This window comes from Macrotis lagotis, chromosome 8 (assembly GCF_037893015.1).
Source record: "Macrotis lagotis isolate mMagLag1 chromosome 8, bilby.v1.9.chrom.fasta, whole genome shotgun sequence".
Taxonomy (NCBI): Eukaryota; Metazoa; Chordata; class Mammalia; order Peramelemorphia; family Peramelidae; genus Macrotis; species Macrotis lagotis.
This window is the reverse complement of record NC_133665.1, coordinates 80,707,688-80,722,928: the sequence shown is the minus strand read 5'-3', so window position 1 is coordinate 80,722,928 and position 15,241 is coordinate 80,707,688.

Here is a 15,241-nt window from a genome sequence, read left to right as displayed (position 1 = left end):
TTTTACCTTTTATATAATTTATGTAAAAGTTTTCAGAAATTGTTTCCTCTGTGAAAATTAAGTTTTGTATCTTTTTTAGTTTTCCTCATTTCTCTTTACCTAATAGTATTGAAGTAGAAAAGTGTTCTGCTTCTGTAACCGGTGATTTTTTTTTTTTATCAGTAGAGGGAACCTAAGCAAAGAATTAATTGCTTTTGGTAAAACAGTGCTCTAGAAAATCACAAATTTTTTCCCTAAAGGGGAAAAAAATGAAAAAAAGTTGTTTGCCTTAATTCAATGAAGTATAACCCAAAAGTTTGAATTCTATTGTCCAGAGTTTAATCTACATCATATATAATTATATAATAGTTAATTTGTTTTTTAATTTCTTATGATAGTATAGTTGTATTCTACCATAAAATTAGATTCATAATAATATAGCATTTTTAATATTCAGTTAAAATTGTATGAAAGCATCTCCAAAATGAACTATAGTTTGAACCAATAGCCTTTGTAATGTATGTTTGATAGGTAGAAAAAGTAAATAACAAAATTAAAACTAATTATGGGTCATTTCCTGAGAATTGCTTCTGTTAGATTGGTTCTTTTTACATCAAAGTAGCAAAATTTTTTCTAGATGCATATGCTATTTAGGTCTTATTGTACATAAAAACCTTCTGTCTGATAAATATTATGGAACATTTCAAGAAATAGAACTAATTAAAGGAAAGTTCTATAAAGAACATTTTATCTTAAAATGTTTATTCTAAATTACTCTCCATAAAATGTTCTAAAGTTTCAAAAAAAAATAAACAAAAAGTAAACAAAAGATATACACTTAGCTGCTAAGTAAATTTGCTTGTTGAGACCCTTTTCCCCTTCAACCTCCCCCTGCTTTCTTCTCTCTCATTGAGAATCACTTCAACTATCCATCTGTGCACAGAACAAAGAACTTCAAATACAATACTTTTTGAAGGAAATATTCTGGTTAAAGTTGAAATTTCATAAGTCCCACGTCATTTCAGTCTTAAGTTTATGAAAATTCTTTTTAGCTGACTCCCATTTCTCTCTCTGGTGTCAGGCCAAGAGTGAATTGTTTCAGAACACTTTAGAAAAGCCTTCTCACTCATTTTACACAGAATGAAAAAGCCTTTCTCCATTGGAGAAAGGAGTTGATAAGTACTGTAAGCCAGCCTAAACAAAGGGTATGTTCTTTACATTTGGATGACAGCTTAGTTTGAAATTAATAAAGCTGTTATTGTTTGGGAATGCAATTCTGAACATGCCGAGGAGAGAATTACACTAATCTAAAAATTCTCTTTGCTTGATCTGAATCAAAACTTTGTACATATTTCTGTAGCCTCAGAGGAAATATTTCAATTTTTTTCCAAGATGCTTTGATTCCTTTTTCTGCTATATTAGGTGCATTTTCCTAAGTCAGCATCTGTTAAAATATAGTTCAAAATGGTATCAGGAAAATTACTCTTATTTTTCAAAATGTAGATTAATAGTTTTATTATTTTTTTCTTTTGCCTTTACAATTCTCTTAAAATTAAAAAAATAAATGGTTAATAATTACATATTTTGTACTACTGACTCAAATTGAAGTTGAAAAAATAAGGTATTTTCACAATCCAATCTCCTGTTTCATCATGTTTACTATATTCTAGCCATGTATATTTACATACTCAACTAGACCTGTGATTTTATCAATTTGTAAGTTCCCTTTATTGATAAAGATAGGAAGTCCTAAACTCTGTGCTTCTTCTCCATATCCTTTTTTTAAAAGGTCCATTGAAAGTCCCTGGAAGTCTTTCATACTTTCTCCTGACTTTGTAAGGAGAGCATTCTGATTTCCCCAGTTGTCATCTCTCACCCTTGCCACATGAGCAGCCTCTCTTCTTTTAAGATTAACAAGCTCTTGATGATATCTTTGGAGATCCTCACAGGTTTTGTGTTGCAGCTTCTTCCCACCTACCATGACCCTGTTGCTTCATTGCCTTTTGAACAATATTCCTTCTTAATTCTTTGGAAGATGTTATATCCTACATCTCACAACCAAACAACAGCATAGGTAGAACATTAATATGAAAAAGATGGACCTTTGCTTTCATGGAGAGCACAGAATCATTAAAAGAATTCTGCTATTTCCTGAAAAGCATCCAAGTCCAATCTTCCCCTCCTGTTACCATACTGAGATTACTCACTGTCAAAGAATTAGAACATAGTAAAGTGAAATCAAGACTAGAAATATGAATCATAGTTATGTAACATTTTAAGATTTTCAGAACACTTTGTTCACAACAACCCAATGCAAGTATTAGTACTGACATATTTTAGATGAAGAAACTGAGGCCTGGATCAGGAATTCTTTAAACTATATACACTGGCCCACTAGAACTGTGATCACTATAATTTAGTTTTCCTTTTATGAAATAGAAAATAGGATTATCAATAATTTAGGATCATCATTATTGGAGATACATGAAGAACCTGTTATTTTATCAGCCTCAGGGAAGCTCCCATTGGGGGAACGTCACTCTTCCTCTCTGTCTACCTTTTTTTAATGCTACTTTAATTCTGGGGAGTTTTTTGAGACACACAGTTAAATGACTTTCCTATTGTCACTAAGGTAATAAAGAGTCAGAAATAGCATTTGAACTGAGAGCTTTCTGACTCCATGTTTAGCACTTTATTCATTATGTCAGCAACATAAATTATCATTAATAATGATTTTATACTAGATAAGCAGTCAGACCCAAAGAAAAGTCATTGCATAATTTGCTGTAAGTGTGGAAAAAGGTATATAGTGGAGTTCTCTAAGTTCTGTGTTTGCCTGTGTGCCAAAATCACACTTTTTGACAACTTTGAGTAAGGGAACAGTTGGCACAGTGATCATGTTGGATGGCAGAATCAGGGTCCAAAAAAGGTCTTTTCATGCAAGGATGTGGGTCAGAATAAAATAAAATGACATATAATAGGAATAAAGGTAAAATATTATATTTGATTTAAAAGGGAAAAATATTCATTTTACAAGTACAAAATGGAGGAGGCATAGCTAAATTACAGTTTATAAAAAGAAAAGTCTGTAGACTTTTGTTATCAGGAAGAGCAGTGTATGCCTCAACACTGTGTGCTGTGCCCCCCCCCCCCCAAAATGTGGCAACCTTGGGATTTTTCTAGCATAGGAAATGAGAGAGTTGAGAGATCCCACTGTGTATTGAAATCATAGTTTTAGAGAAGACCATAAAACCCATAAGACAGCAACTAGGAGATTAAATGAATAGCATCAAGATTTTCCAAATAAGGATTAGTTTTAGGAAGTAGGAATGCTTGGGCTTGAAGAAATGAAGATTTAGGATATATTCAGCAGCCTTCAAGTTTTTGAAGGGTTATTATGAAGACAAAGGTTAGAGACTTACTAGTTTTACCTGGACCCCACAGGCAGACCTAGGAGTGATGCTTGGAAGTTGTAAAGAGTATGATTTAGGTACGGCTAGGTGGCTCAGTGGATAGAGCACCGGCCCTGGAGTCAGGAGTATCTGAATTCAAATCCGATCTCAGACACTTAATAATTACCTAGCTGTGTGGCCTTGGGCAAGCCACTTAACCCCATTGCCTTACAAAAAAAATTCTAAAAAAAAGTGTCTGTTTTAGGCTCGATGCAAAAAAAAAATTCTAATGATCAAAAGACATTGAATGGCATATTTGAGAACCTTTCTTCATTAAAAAATCTTCAAGTAAAGACTGGATGTGATAAAGATGGCATTTTTGAGTGTGGTATAGATGGAATTCTTGATCAGGGATGCTGGATTGGATTAGAAGAGATTGAGTTAGGTAGTCCTAGGTCTCTTATCAGTCAATGGAAGGATCAATCAGTAAGTATTTGTTAAGATTTACTGTGTGTTACACACAATTGGAAAAAAAAGAAGCCCTGGATTTAAATCAAACCTGCGAAATCATGTAATCTGGCACTGTAAAGGCAACCATAAGCAGACTCAAAATTCAATTAATCTAGTTTTTTTAGGGGTGAATGGGAAATTAAATGTTTGACCAAATCGAGCAAGCTAATTTTTAAGTTTTTTGCCCTCAGCAGGAAAAAAAGGTTCTCCTACCCAGTCTAAATTCTGACTCTTCTGCTTATTAACCTGTGTGGCCTTAAATAAAATGATTAAGATCTTTAGACCCCAATTCAATCAGCTGTAAAATGAGACAGATAATTGCTAAAGTGTCTTCCAGTTTCTATGATAAGTCTCCAAGATCTGAGTTTGTGGAGAAAGTTACCATACCAGAAGTTTCTCTCTCTCATATCACAAATCCTTAGTATAACATTTATTATTTGCAGCACCAAGGCCATGCCAGGTAGTCTGGCTGAAGCACCTCAAAGATATCAAGTAGTATCTGGGCTCACCTGGCACAGACCCCATGGGAAAAGTTTGGGAGCATTAAGGTCCTAGAAGATCTATTGAAAACACTTTGGGTGTTGGGGTTGGGGAGTTGAGAATAGGGCTGAATTTTGCAACAGGCAATAAAAAGCACCAGAGGGATGATTTGGGATGGTGGGTGGTTGAAGACCTTAGGCTATTTTATAATATGCATATGATTAAAAAAGTGTGCACAGTAGGCCACCCTGGGGAAAAAATTATCTCCCCCTCATGCCCTATTTGTCTAACTTTAAGTAGAAGTGCTGAGGAAGGGCCCACGGGAGGCATTTATACATTTCTATTGATGCTTGTAAAGTACTTCTGGGAGGTAGATAGGACAAGTATAATCTTGCCCATTTTACTGATGAGGAAACTGAGGGCTTGAGAGGATAAATGACTTGCCCAAGACCACACAGTTAGCTTTATGCCTGTGATAGGATTCAAGCTCAGGTCTCCTGACTCCAAGGCCTGCCCTCTGTTGGAACCCCTATGACAAATTACCCCAAAATGGCAATCTTTAAATAGAAATAAGTTGATTTTTTCTAAAATCTCTGGACAAAAGCAATGCATATATTTATTTCCCTGAGCCTTGAGCAAGGGAGCACATGTGATTCCATTACCTTGTGATGGTTTGCTCTTTTGTGAATGGGAAATTAACCTCATCACTGTGCCCACAAAAGGGGCCTCAAATTGAATAGTCCGTTCTGCTTTACAATGAGGTACTGTTCGACTTAGGTCTAGTTGTATATAAAATAAAAGTACCCATTTCTAAAGTGTGAGATGTGATATGGATTTAGTAGTGATCTTTTAGAGAGAAAAATCCCCAAACAACAAACAACAAAAAACAAAACCCCAGGCATATTTGATTTGCTGGGTCACTTGGTATTTTTGTGTTCACCCATTCATGCCACTTAGGGGATATGATCATGTCAGATTTCACAACCCAAGCAGCCAAGAAGCCATGCCCACCGTTGGGGATGGGAGATGTCCAAGGAAAACCAAGGTGATCTCGGAAGTAATGTGAATCTCTCAGAAGGGGTTTTCTTCTGAGTCAGTTCCGAACTAATGCCTCAATGTGGTGTTTTGCGGATGTTGTGGTTTGGGGAAGCATTCTATTTTGCGCTAGAAACTGAAAATGCAGGACATTGACTGCTAGTCCTAACATAAGAAGGCAAAACAGGATCCCTTGGTATTTTTTTGAAAGGTTTATTAACAAGAGTTTCCTTACCTAGATTCCACATGCTTCTCTCCATGTTCTATTTTTTGCCTGTGGTGTTTGTGTGACATATTCTCTTGGACTAATGCTCAGTGAATGTAGTCATTTCCAAATGTATTCTGTGAAATTCTTAGGCTATTGATCTTCAATATCTCATAACCTTTATGCTTTTGCATTTTCTTTCAAAATTGTGTGTGTATGTTAAGAGTAAAAGAGATGTGATTATATATATGTATATATATACATATGTATGTATATATATATACATATATATAAAGTTGATAATTAAGGTCAACTTAAGCATATATTTTTTTAGGTTTTTTTTTGCAAGGTAGTGAGGTTAAGTGGCTTGCCCCAAGGCCACATAGCTAAGTAATTATTAGGATTTGATTTCAGGTACTCCTGAGATGTTGCTGATTTTCATTATTTGAAGGATTTTCCTTTCCAAACCTTTTTCAAATAATAGATCTATAATAATTATGCCTGCTTTCTGTCCCCTTTATCAAAGCATTGGATACTGCCTTCAGAGTATTTAAAGTAATATATTTTTTATCCTATGGTGCAACTCATTCCAAATCTTTCTAGATAGCACCCAAACCACTATTATACACCTAAGTACAATGTGGCCAAAAGAGGGGCTAAGCAGTGGATAATAAAATACCTCCAAACATAGCTAATCCAGTCCTCTGATGATAGAACATAGAGTCTGTTTCCACACATATTTCTAACTTTATTGGACCTGATGAAGCCAGTTATGACTTTGGCATAGCTTTCAAAAAACCTCTATACCATAAAGAGCATCTAAGTAGAACCCTTAGGGGAACATCTCAAGAATAGAACTGCTCAAGACCTAAAGAAAGAGGAAATTCCCCTGGATGTTGTTATTGTAGCTCTTTTAACCAGAAATCGATAAGTTCCCTGCCTCTTCCTTTACACTTCCTTATTGATACATTAGTCAGAATTTAGAGATTTTTTTGTTTGTTTTTTTTTAAATAGGGAAAAATACAGTATTTCATGATACTCAGAAGTAATTTTAAACTTTGGCACTAGACAATATACAACAGACTATAAACAGACTTTCTATTCATAAAAGCATAAATAGAAAGACACTAAAAGACCTGGTTAAAGATTGGCAAGAGCCGACGTCATAGGTAAAGCTTTTAAGTAATTTGAGAAAGAGGCCTGTGCAAGTTAGTGCAGAAACCAAAGGATCTTTTCTTAAACAGATTTTGTTTCAGAAACATTTCACTTCTAAATTTCCAAATTAAAAAAAAGGCTACATTTTGTGATGTTCTTAAGTTCAATATGAGGAAGGAACTTGGAGAAGAGAAAGGTAGAAAATGAGTAAAATGTTTTGTGCACAAATTGCTTTTCAAAAGCCAGAAGTCGCATATAGCCATCAGCTACTTATTTTCACAGGCAACATTAATGGGGACTCGTTCAGTAACCCGCCCTTGCAGGGTTGATGTACATAAAACCTGGCATCATGCCCAGGATCTACAATGGTCTCAGCCTGATAATTGTAGTATTAAGTTTGGAAGAGCTACTTCTTAGGAATGTCTTCTGTTCAGAACGAGGTAATGAGAGAAGATGATCCCCGGCTCCCAACTTCCACCATTACTTTCCCAGCCAATGATTGAATCAAAAACGTTGAGTATCCACTGTATACTGAGATATGAGTTAGAGTGTATGGAGATGGATTAAGAAGTTGTGATACAAGAGAAATAGTAACAAATTCTGTTCCAAGAAGTCTGGGATATAGAGCATATATTAGCCAGTAAATCAATTTAAGGATAGGCTATATAAATAAATGTTTTTTTTTGTTTGTTTTGTTTGCTTTTTGCTAAATGAATGTAGTACAAATCAAGATTGCATTTGGGTTTCAAACCTTTATTACTTTTGAAAGTATCTAAGAAACTTTACTGACTAAAACACCAAGTGCATTAAGACAAAGGACAAAGTAGAACAGAAATCAGCAGTAGATGTTTTTAAGTACCTGAGTTGAGTAGATTATACCAATTTTTTTTAAATTAGATTTTAACAATTTGATAAAAAAATTTGACTTTGACATATTTAGCTGTTAGGATCAAAACATTAGATTATATATTTTTAGTTTCTGGAAGGCAAAGATGATACTAAAATAATCTATTAAATGTTGAGTTTTGGATTTTTTTTTTTTTGTTTTTTGTTTTCCTGGAATTCATCATGTGAATCATTAAGTATATAAAATAGCATAGAAGCTTCAACTACATGACAAGGATGTTTGCAAACACCATTTTTAATGCCTTCTCCATAAAGGCTCTGGGCATCTCATTAAATCATAACTGAGAGAGAATAAAATAAGATCTAAACAGCATATACATTTTAAGCATGAGTTCTAAGAACATTTGCAAAACAATCCACCAAAAAGTAAAAAAAAAATTTGAGGAAATCTGGAAGAAATCTTAGAAAATCAACTAGTCACTGTTTCTTCTTATCTTATAGATATCTATCTTATAGATATCTATCTATCTATCTATTTATTTGTTTGTTTGTTTGTTTGTTTTTGCAAGGCATTGGTGTTAAGTGGCTTGCAAACAACAAGTTCATTCATCGTACATGAGAGAGATTAGAAAACCATGAATGATATTTTCAGATGGTTAGAATTCAGAATAATTCCTATGATGGAGAAGGGAATTAAGTGCCAAGAGGATGTCAGAAATGTGAACAATAATAGTCAATAATCAATAAATAGTTGCAAAACATTTATTATGTACCTACTAGGTATCAGGTTAGAGGCAGCTAGTTGGCTCAGTGGATAGAGCACTGGAACCTGGAATTAAATCTAGCCTCAGACACTCATTGCCTAATGACCCTGACCAAGTCATCTAACCTCTGCCTTGATTCACTGGGGGGGGGGGGGTGTAAAATGGCAAAGCATTCCAATATCTTTGCCAAGAAAATCCTATATGGGATCACAAAGAGTCAGATGTAACTGAATGTCTGAACAATAACATATATCAAATAGTGTGCTCAGTGCTAGGGATGCAAACATGAAAAGTTTGCCTTGTTCTGGGCTGGGGAGGGGGACAGAAGGAGTAGATAACATATAAAAATATGTTGTATGGAATAAATGCAAATGCAAAATAAATATAAAACAGTTAAACACAAGATAATGAGAAAGGCACTAGCAAGTGAGGGGACCAGGAAAAAGTCTTTGTGTAAAAGATTGTATTTACACAGCAATTTGAATGAAGATAGGAATTCAGGGCAGAAGAGATCTTTGAGCTTCTTTTGAGTAGGGATTGTTTTATACTTTGTACTTATTCCCAGAATCTAGTACAATGCCCAGTATATAATGGATGTTCAAGGAATACTTGCTTGTTGATTGATTTGAGATGTATGTGAGACAAGTAATTTGAACACAGAGTAAGGTAAGAATGCTATATAAGAAACAGAAATAATTCCTGCTTGGCTGGATTGTAATTGTAGAATGCAGAAAGAAAAGTAATCAGGGCTAGAAAGATATTTTTGGGTCAAATTGTGAAGGCCTTTAAAAGACAAGCATTCATAGTTTATGCTGGAAGAAAATAGGGAGCCATTAGAGTTGGTTGATTGATCAAAACTTTGAGGAAAATCATGTTGGCCTCAAGTGTAGAAGACAGGATTGTAGTGGGGAAAGACCTGAGGCACAGAAAAGAAACAATGTGATGAGGGACTAAGTTGGTAACTGTATGAATAGAGAGAAGGGAATACAGCTAGCATTTGTTAAACAAGATTTAGTAACTGATTGGGAATAAAGCAGAACGAAGAACTTGAGTCTTCTACAGAAACAAGGAAGGTTGGTACAGGGAAGAGTTTTGGAGAAAGAAAGAGAATTATCTTTGTTTAGGACTCATTGAACTTCTTTGTGGAACTCCTGGATTTTCTCCTTACTGACCCTTATCTGAACCCGAGAGTCAGAATTTAATCTTTCTTGTGAGGTTTATTTCCTCCAGATTATAAGTGATACATTTCTATCTAGTGACCCAAGCAAAATACCATCCTGTACCAGAATCTGGGAACCATCACTCCTTGGATGCTACCTTAGAGCATTCTTGGATGTATCACTAACTCCTCTTCAAATAGGACCTGCTAGGCAGAGAGAGGTCTATGTCCCCTTTTCAGCTGGAAGTAGCTTCAGAAGAAAAGAGAACTTTGTCCCAATTCCTAAATAAATTTGGTCCTAAATTATTTGAATGGGGAATGAAGTAGAGGGAATATTAGACAAGGAAATATGTTTGATAATTATTTATCTATACCCTCTGTACTGACCATGTATCTTCCCTTACCCTCATTCTATTGTTCATTTTATTGAGATGACAAAGAACTTTAAGTACCTTGCCCCTCCCTGAACAACAAAACAAAGGTCCCTTCCTTAGAAGAGAAAGGATTAAGTATTTGAACTATAGTCTCTCATCAACATATCTCTTTACCTCATCTCTTCTTTCTGAGATACCTTATGTCTTCCTAAGGCCTCCTTAAAAAGCTCACTGGCTCCTGGGTTAAATTGATCATCTTCCTTCAGGAGGATAACCCACTCTGGGGCACTGTAACCCCCCAAACAACCTTGCATACCTCTATTATCCTTCCTTACTGCTTATCCCCTGATTGCTTGTCTTCCTTTGGGAAGGCAGCTCACTCTGAAGGACAGAGATTCTGGGGGAATCTCTCTTGCTTCTATGCTTTATCTTACTGTTCATCCTCTCAAGGCCCATTAGATTGCTTAGATTGCTTAGGGATCAGTGGTTTTCTGACTTTAGTCTTTCTTTCCCTTAGCTTCTGTTATTCACAGCAATACTTAAAACTTTTTTGTCTCTTATCTCCCCCCTTACTCCCCACACACTAAAAAAAAAAATTATTGAACTTGAGGTATTTTCAGGTTGTCTGGTTTAAAATGTCCAATAGGAAGTTGGTGATGTGTGGGATAAACTCAGGAGATGGAAAGACATTCTATTTATCTATGAGTCAGTTGCTTGAAAATGATAATTAAATCTCAGAGAGCTCCTTAGGTCATTAAAAGTTATATAGAGAGAGACAAAGGGGCCTAAAAGAGAATCTTATGATATATCCACAGTTAAGGACTGTGATATTGTTGACAATCCCATAAATAAGATAAAAGAGTGGTCAGGTAAGTAGGCAATAAGTAGGTAAAAAGAGAAAGCATTATTATGAAAACTTGAAAGGAGAGAAGACAATGAAAAATGTCAATTGCAGCAGAGGAGGATCCTTTAATTTGGTAATTAAGAGAACATTGTTAATTTTAGAGAGAATAGTTTCAGTGAGTAGTGCAATTAGAAATCAGATTGCAAGTTTTGAGGAATGTGTCACAAAGTAAAGGCTATGAATATAGATAGCATTCTCCCACAAATCAGGAACAAAACCCCTTAGGAATACATTTCTTTTCTTTTCTAATTCTTTTTTCTTTACTTCCTTCCTTCCTCCCTTCTTTCTTTCCTTTTCTTTCCTTCCCTTTCTTTCTCCTTTTCTTTCCTTCCTTCTCTTCCTTCCTTCCTTCCTTCCTTCCTTCCTTCCTTCCTTCCTTCCTTCCTTCCTTTCTCTTTCTTCCTTCCTTCCTTCCTTCCTTCCTTCCTTCCTTTCTTTCTTTCTTTCTTTCTTTCTTTCTTTCTTTCTTTCTTTTCTTTCTTTCATTTCTTTCTTTCCTTCCTTCCTTCCTTCTCTTCCCCATCTCAAAAACTAAGGTAGAACCTGTTGTATAAGATGACTAAGGTATGATTCATGATGATTCATGAGATTTCCCAAAAAGTGAGCAAAAAGATCCCCAACTTCCACATGAGTTTGGGGGTAGGGTAAGTTTTCTTTTTTCCAACCATAGAAATGCACAGGGGACTCACTAGAACCCATTAACAAAGAGAGCAGCATACATATCCCATTAAACTCATTAGATTCCCTCTGGAATACACTTTAGCTGATTGGTGAAGTAATACTCTCCACTAACCTCAGATTTATATTATATGAATAACTCATGGCATCTGCATGGTTGCCAAGGTCCATAACTTTTTTTAGCGGGTGGGGTTTGCAAAGTAATGGGGTTAAGTGATTTGCCCAAAGTCACACAACTAGGTAATTATTAAATGTCTGAGGCTGGATTTGAACTCAGGTCCTCTTGACTCTAGGACCAATGCTCTATCCTCTGTGCCACCTAGCTGCCTCCTAGGTCCATAACTTTTGATCACTTCCTCCATGGCATAACTTTGGTCCTTTGAACTTCAGGGTAATCGTTTTCCTTCTCTAAAAAAGCCTTCTTTTGAAGAAATCATCTCTCTCTGGAGTCTGGTACCCAACTGACTCTCAAGATGAGGAATTTTCTTAGGAGCTCTAGAACTTACAGAAAAAAACCATTCTTAGAACTCTAATTTCTGATCTACGCTTGGAATAGGAAACAGAGAGAGATGACCAGCAAGTAGAAGTCTAGGAACTCTTATCTCAGTTTCAAATGCTAAGTATGGGACCTCTGTCATGTGCCTCTTCTGTAAGTCTCTATTTATACTCTTGAAGGGCAGAGGAAGAAGGAAGAAATCTTTTCTTCTTTTCCGACTTGCTTCAGCTCTAGTTTGAAAAACCAATAGAGAAAAATTTCAGGAAAGGAAAAGGAGAGACATTTCACAGTTCACTTTTATAGAAGATTCAAAGGAAAAAGTTGACTCTCAATCACAATCATCTTGCAGGCAGTCCCATTTATTGGGTATGGAATCACAGGAGTTTTCAGGATCTTACTAAGCAAAGTGCTAGAGTATTTGTCTATGTTCTGAAGTGTCTGAATGACATATAATCACAATAGTTTGATCAGATGACTAATCAAATTTAGCAAGATTTTCCTTGAACAGCTTCCTCACCTCCTCCAGGAACAATCTTTTCTTTTCTTTTCTTTTCTTTTCTTTTCTTTTCTTTTCTTTGCTTTTCTTTTCTTTTCTTTGCTTTTCTTTTCTTTTCTTTTCTTTTCTTTTCTTTGCTTTTCTTTTCTTTCCCTTTCCCCTTTCCTTTCCTTTCCTTTCCTTTCCTTTCCTTTCCTTTCCTTTCCTTTCCTTTCCTTTCCTTTCCTTTCCTTTCCTTTCCTTTCCTTGTCTTGTCTTTTCTTGTCTTTTCTTGTCTTTTCAGAGTCACTATAACAAACTATTGGGAATATAAGAAGGTAACAGTCTATTCATAACAACTAACATTGATAAATCACTTAAAGATTTACAAAAAGCTTGAAATATATCATCTCATTAGATTCTCACAATGTCTCACAATTTTCACAATGTCTCAGAATGAAGTAAGCATTATTATTATTATTATTATCCTTGATTTACAGATGAGGAAACTGAGACTGAAAGTGTTCAAATGACTTGCCTTGCACATAGGTGGTAAATATTTGAAGTGCAATTTAAATTTAGGTCTTCTCATTTCCAGGTGCAGCTCTTTATCCATTATACCCCCCCCAGATGCTGCTGAAACATGTACAAATATTAATAAATGCAATATATATATATATATATATATAAATACAATGGAATATGTTGAAGAGAAGCATTAGTATCTAGAGATTTCAGGAAACTTCATATATTGGAATGGGTGCTTGAACAGAGTTTTGAAGGAATCTTAGTCTTTTAAGGTGAAGAAAGATAAGGAAGAACTTCATTCTTAACATATAGGGGAAGTAGTTTATGCAAAAGCATGAAGATATAGACTGAATGTAGAGGACAGCAAATAGATCAGCTTAGCTAGACTGCAGAGATTTTGAAGGGAAATAAGGGATAAATTTGAAAAAATAGGGTAGGTAGGTAGATTCAGAAGATCTTTAAATAGTGAGCAGAAAAGCTTGTGCTTCAGCACAGAGGCAACTTTTTAAGTTTTTTTAAGTAAGGGAAAGACATCATCAGAACCTTTTATTTATTTATTTTTTTTAGTTTTTGTAAGGCAATGGGGGTTAAGTGGCTTGCCCAAGGCCACACACCTAGGTAACTATTACATGTCTGAGGTCAGATTTGAACTCAGGTACTCCTGACTCCAGGGCTCTATCCTGACTCTATCCACTGCGCCACCTAGCGGCCCCTATCAGAACCTTTTAAGTAAGGGAGAGACATCATCAGAACCATAGAATTATCACATTTGGCAGCTATGTGAAGATTGTATTGGAGAAGGGAGAGACTGGAGTTAAGAGAAACAATAAGAAGGCTGTAATAATAGTTCAGGTGAGATATGTTAATGACCTGGGTGAAGGTGGAGAGGACTGTGAATGGAGAGGAGACAGTAGAGAGATACTACAGAGTTAGAAATAATAAGACTTGGCACTACAGAATATAAACTTGAAAGTGGGAATTGTTTCACTTATATTCTCAATGCCTAGCACTTTGGCAAATAGTAGGTAATAAATGTTTATTGATTGGTAATTTTTAAATACTACTATTATTAATAACAATAAATAATATAAATGACTTTAAGATTTACAAAGTGATGGAGAATAAAAAATCAAGGGTGATACTAAAATTGCAAACCTGGGTAATAGGAAGGATGGAAGAGATGTTCTAGTATCTTTGCTCAACTCCAGGAAAAAAGAAATTGCCTTTTGGCAGTCTACCTAGAAGACCTATAGGTATCTCAAATTCAATATGTCCCCCCAGAACCTCATTATCTTCTCTCTACAACATCCACTCTCAGACTTTTCCCAAAATTTCTCATAATCCTCAATCTATAAATATGGTGGTAAATGATGGGCACTTTGAGGACATCACTTTCCTTTTAATCACCAAGATTTAAAACCTCTGTCATCCTTGAATATTTCTTCTCCCTTGATAAGTTGCCAAGTTTTATAAAAATTATCTTGACAATGCCTCTCATCTGTTCCCTTCTTTCCATTTTTTAGAGCCCATCCTAATTCAGGTCCTTATCAACTCACACTAAGGTCTGTGGACATAGTCTCGGAATTGGTCTTCCTAAAATTTCAACTTTTTTCCTCACTAATTTTTCCTCCAAATAACTTTCAAAAATATTCTTGCTTTAGCATCTCCAGTGGCTCCCTATTGAATGAGGGTAAACTACACCTTGGCAATTAAAACACTTCACAAACTGGTTCTAGCTTACCTTTTTAGACATATTTCACACTGTCTTCCTCCATTTACTTAACATTCTACTTAAACTGGACTGTTTGTTGTTCCTTGAAACTTGGTGTTCATTCATGACTTTGTACACATTTTCCCTCATGGCTGAAATGTATGCTCTCCTCATTTCTTTATGTTGGAATCCTGTCTTCAAGGTTTTATCCCCTACAGGGATATAAGTTAGCTAGTTGGGACAATGGATACAACACCTGGAGTCAGGAGGACTTGAGTTCAAATCTGACATCAGACCCTTAACACTATCTGTTAACATTGGGCAAGTCACTAAAGCCCTGATTGCCTTACATCCAGGACTATCAATTAGGTTGATGTCTCCAGTCAACCTGATTCATATCTGGCCATTGAACCCAGATGACTCCAGAGGAGAAAGTGAGGCTGGTGACTTAGCCCAGCACCCCTTCACTCAAATCCAATTCCCATACAGGTCATGGCATCACCTTCTTGATGTCTTGATCTTCTTTGAGAATGAAGGACAATCATCATCA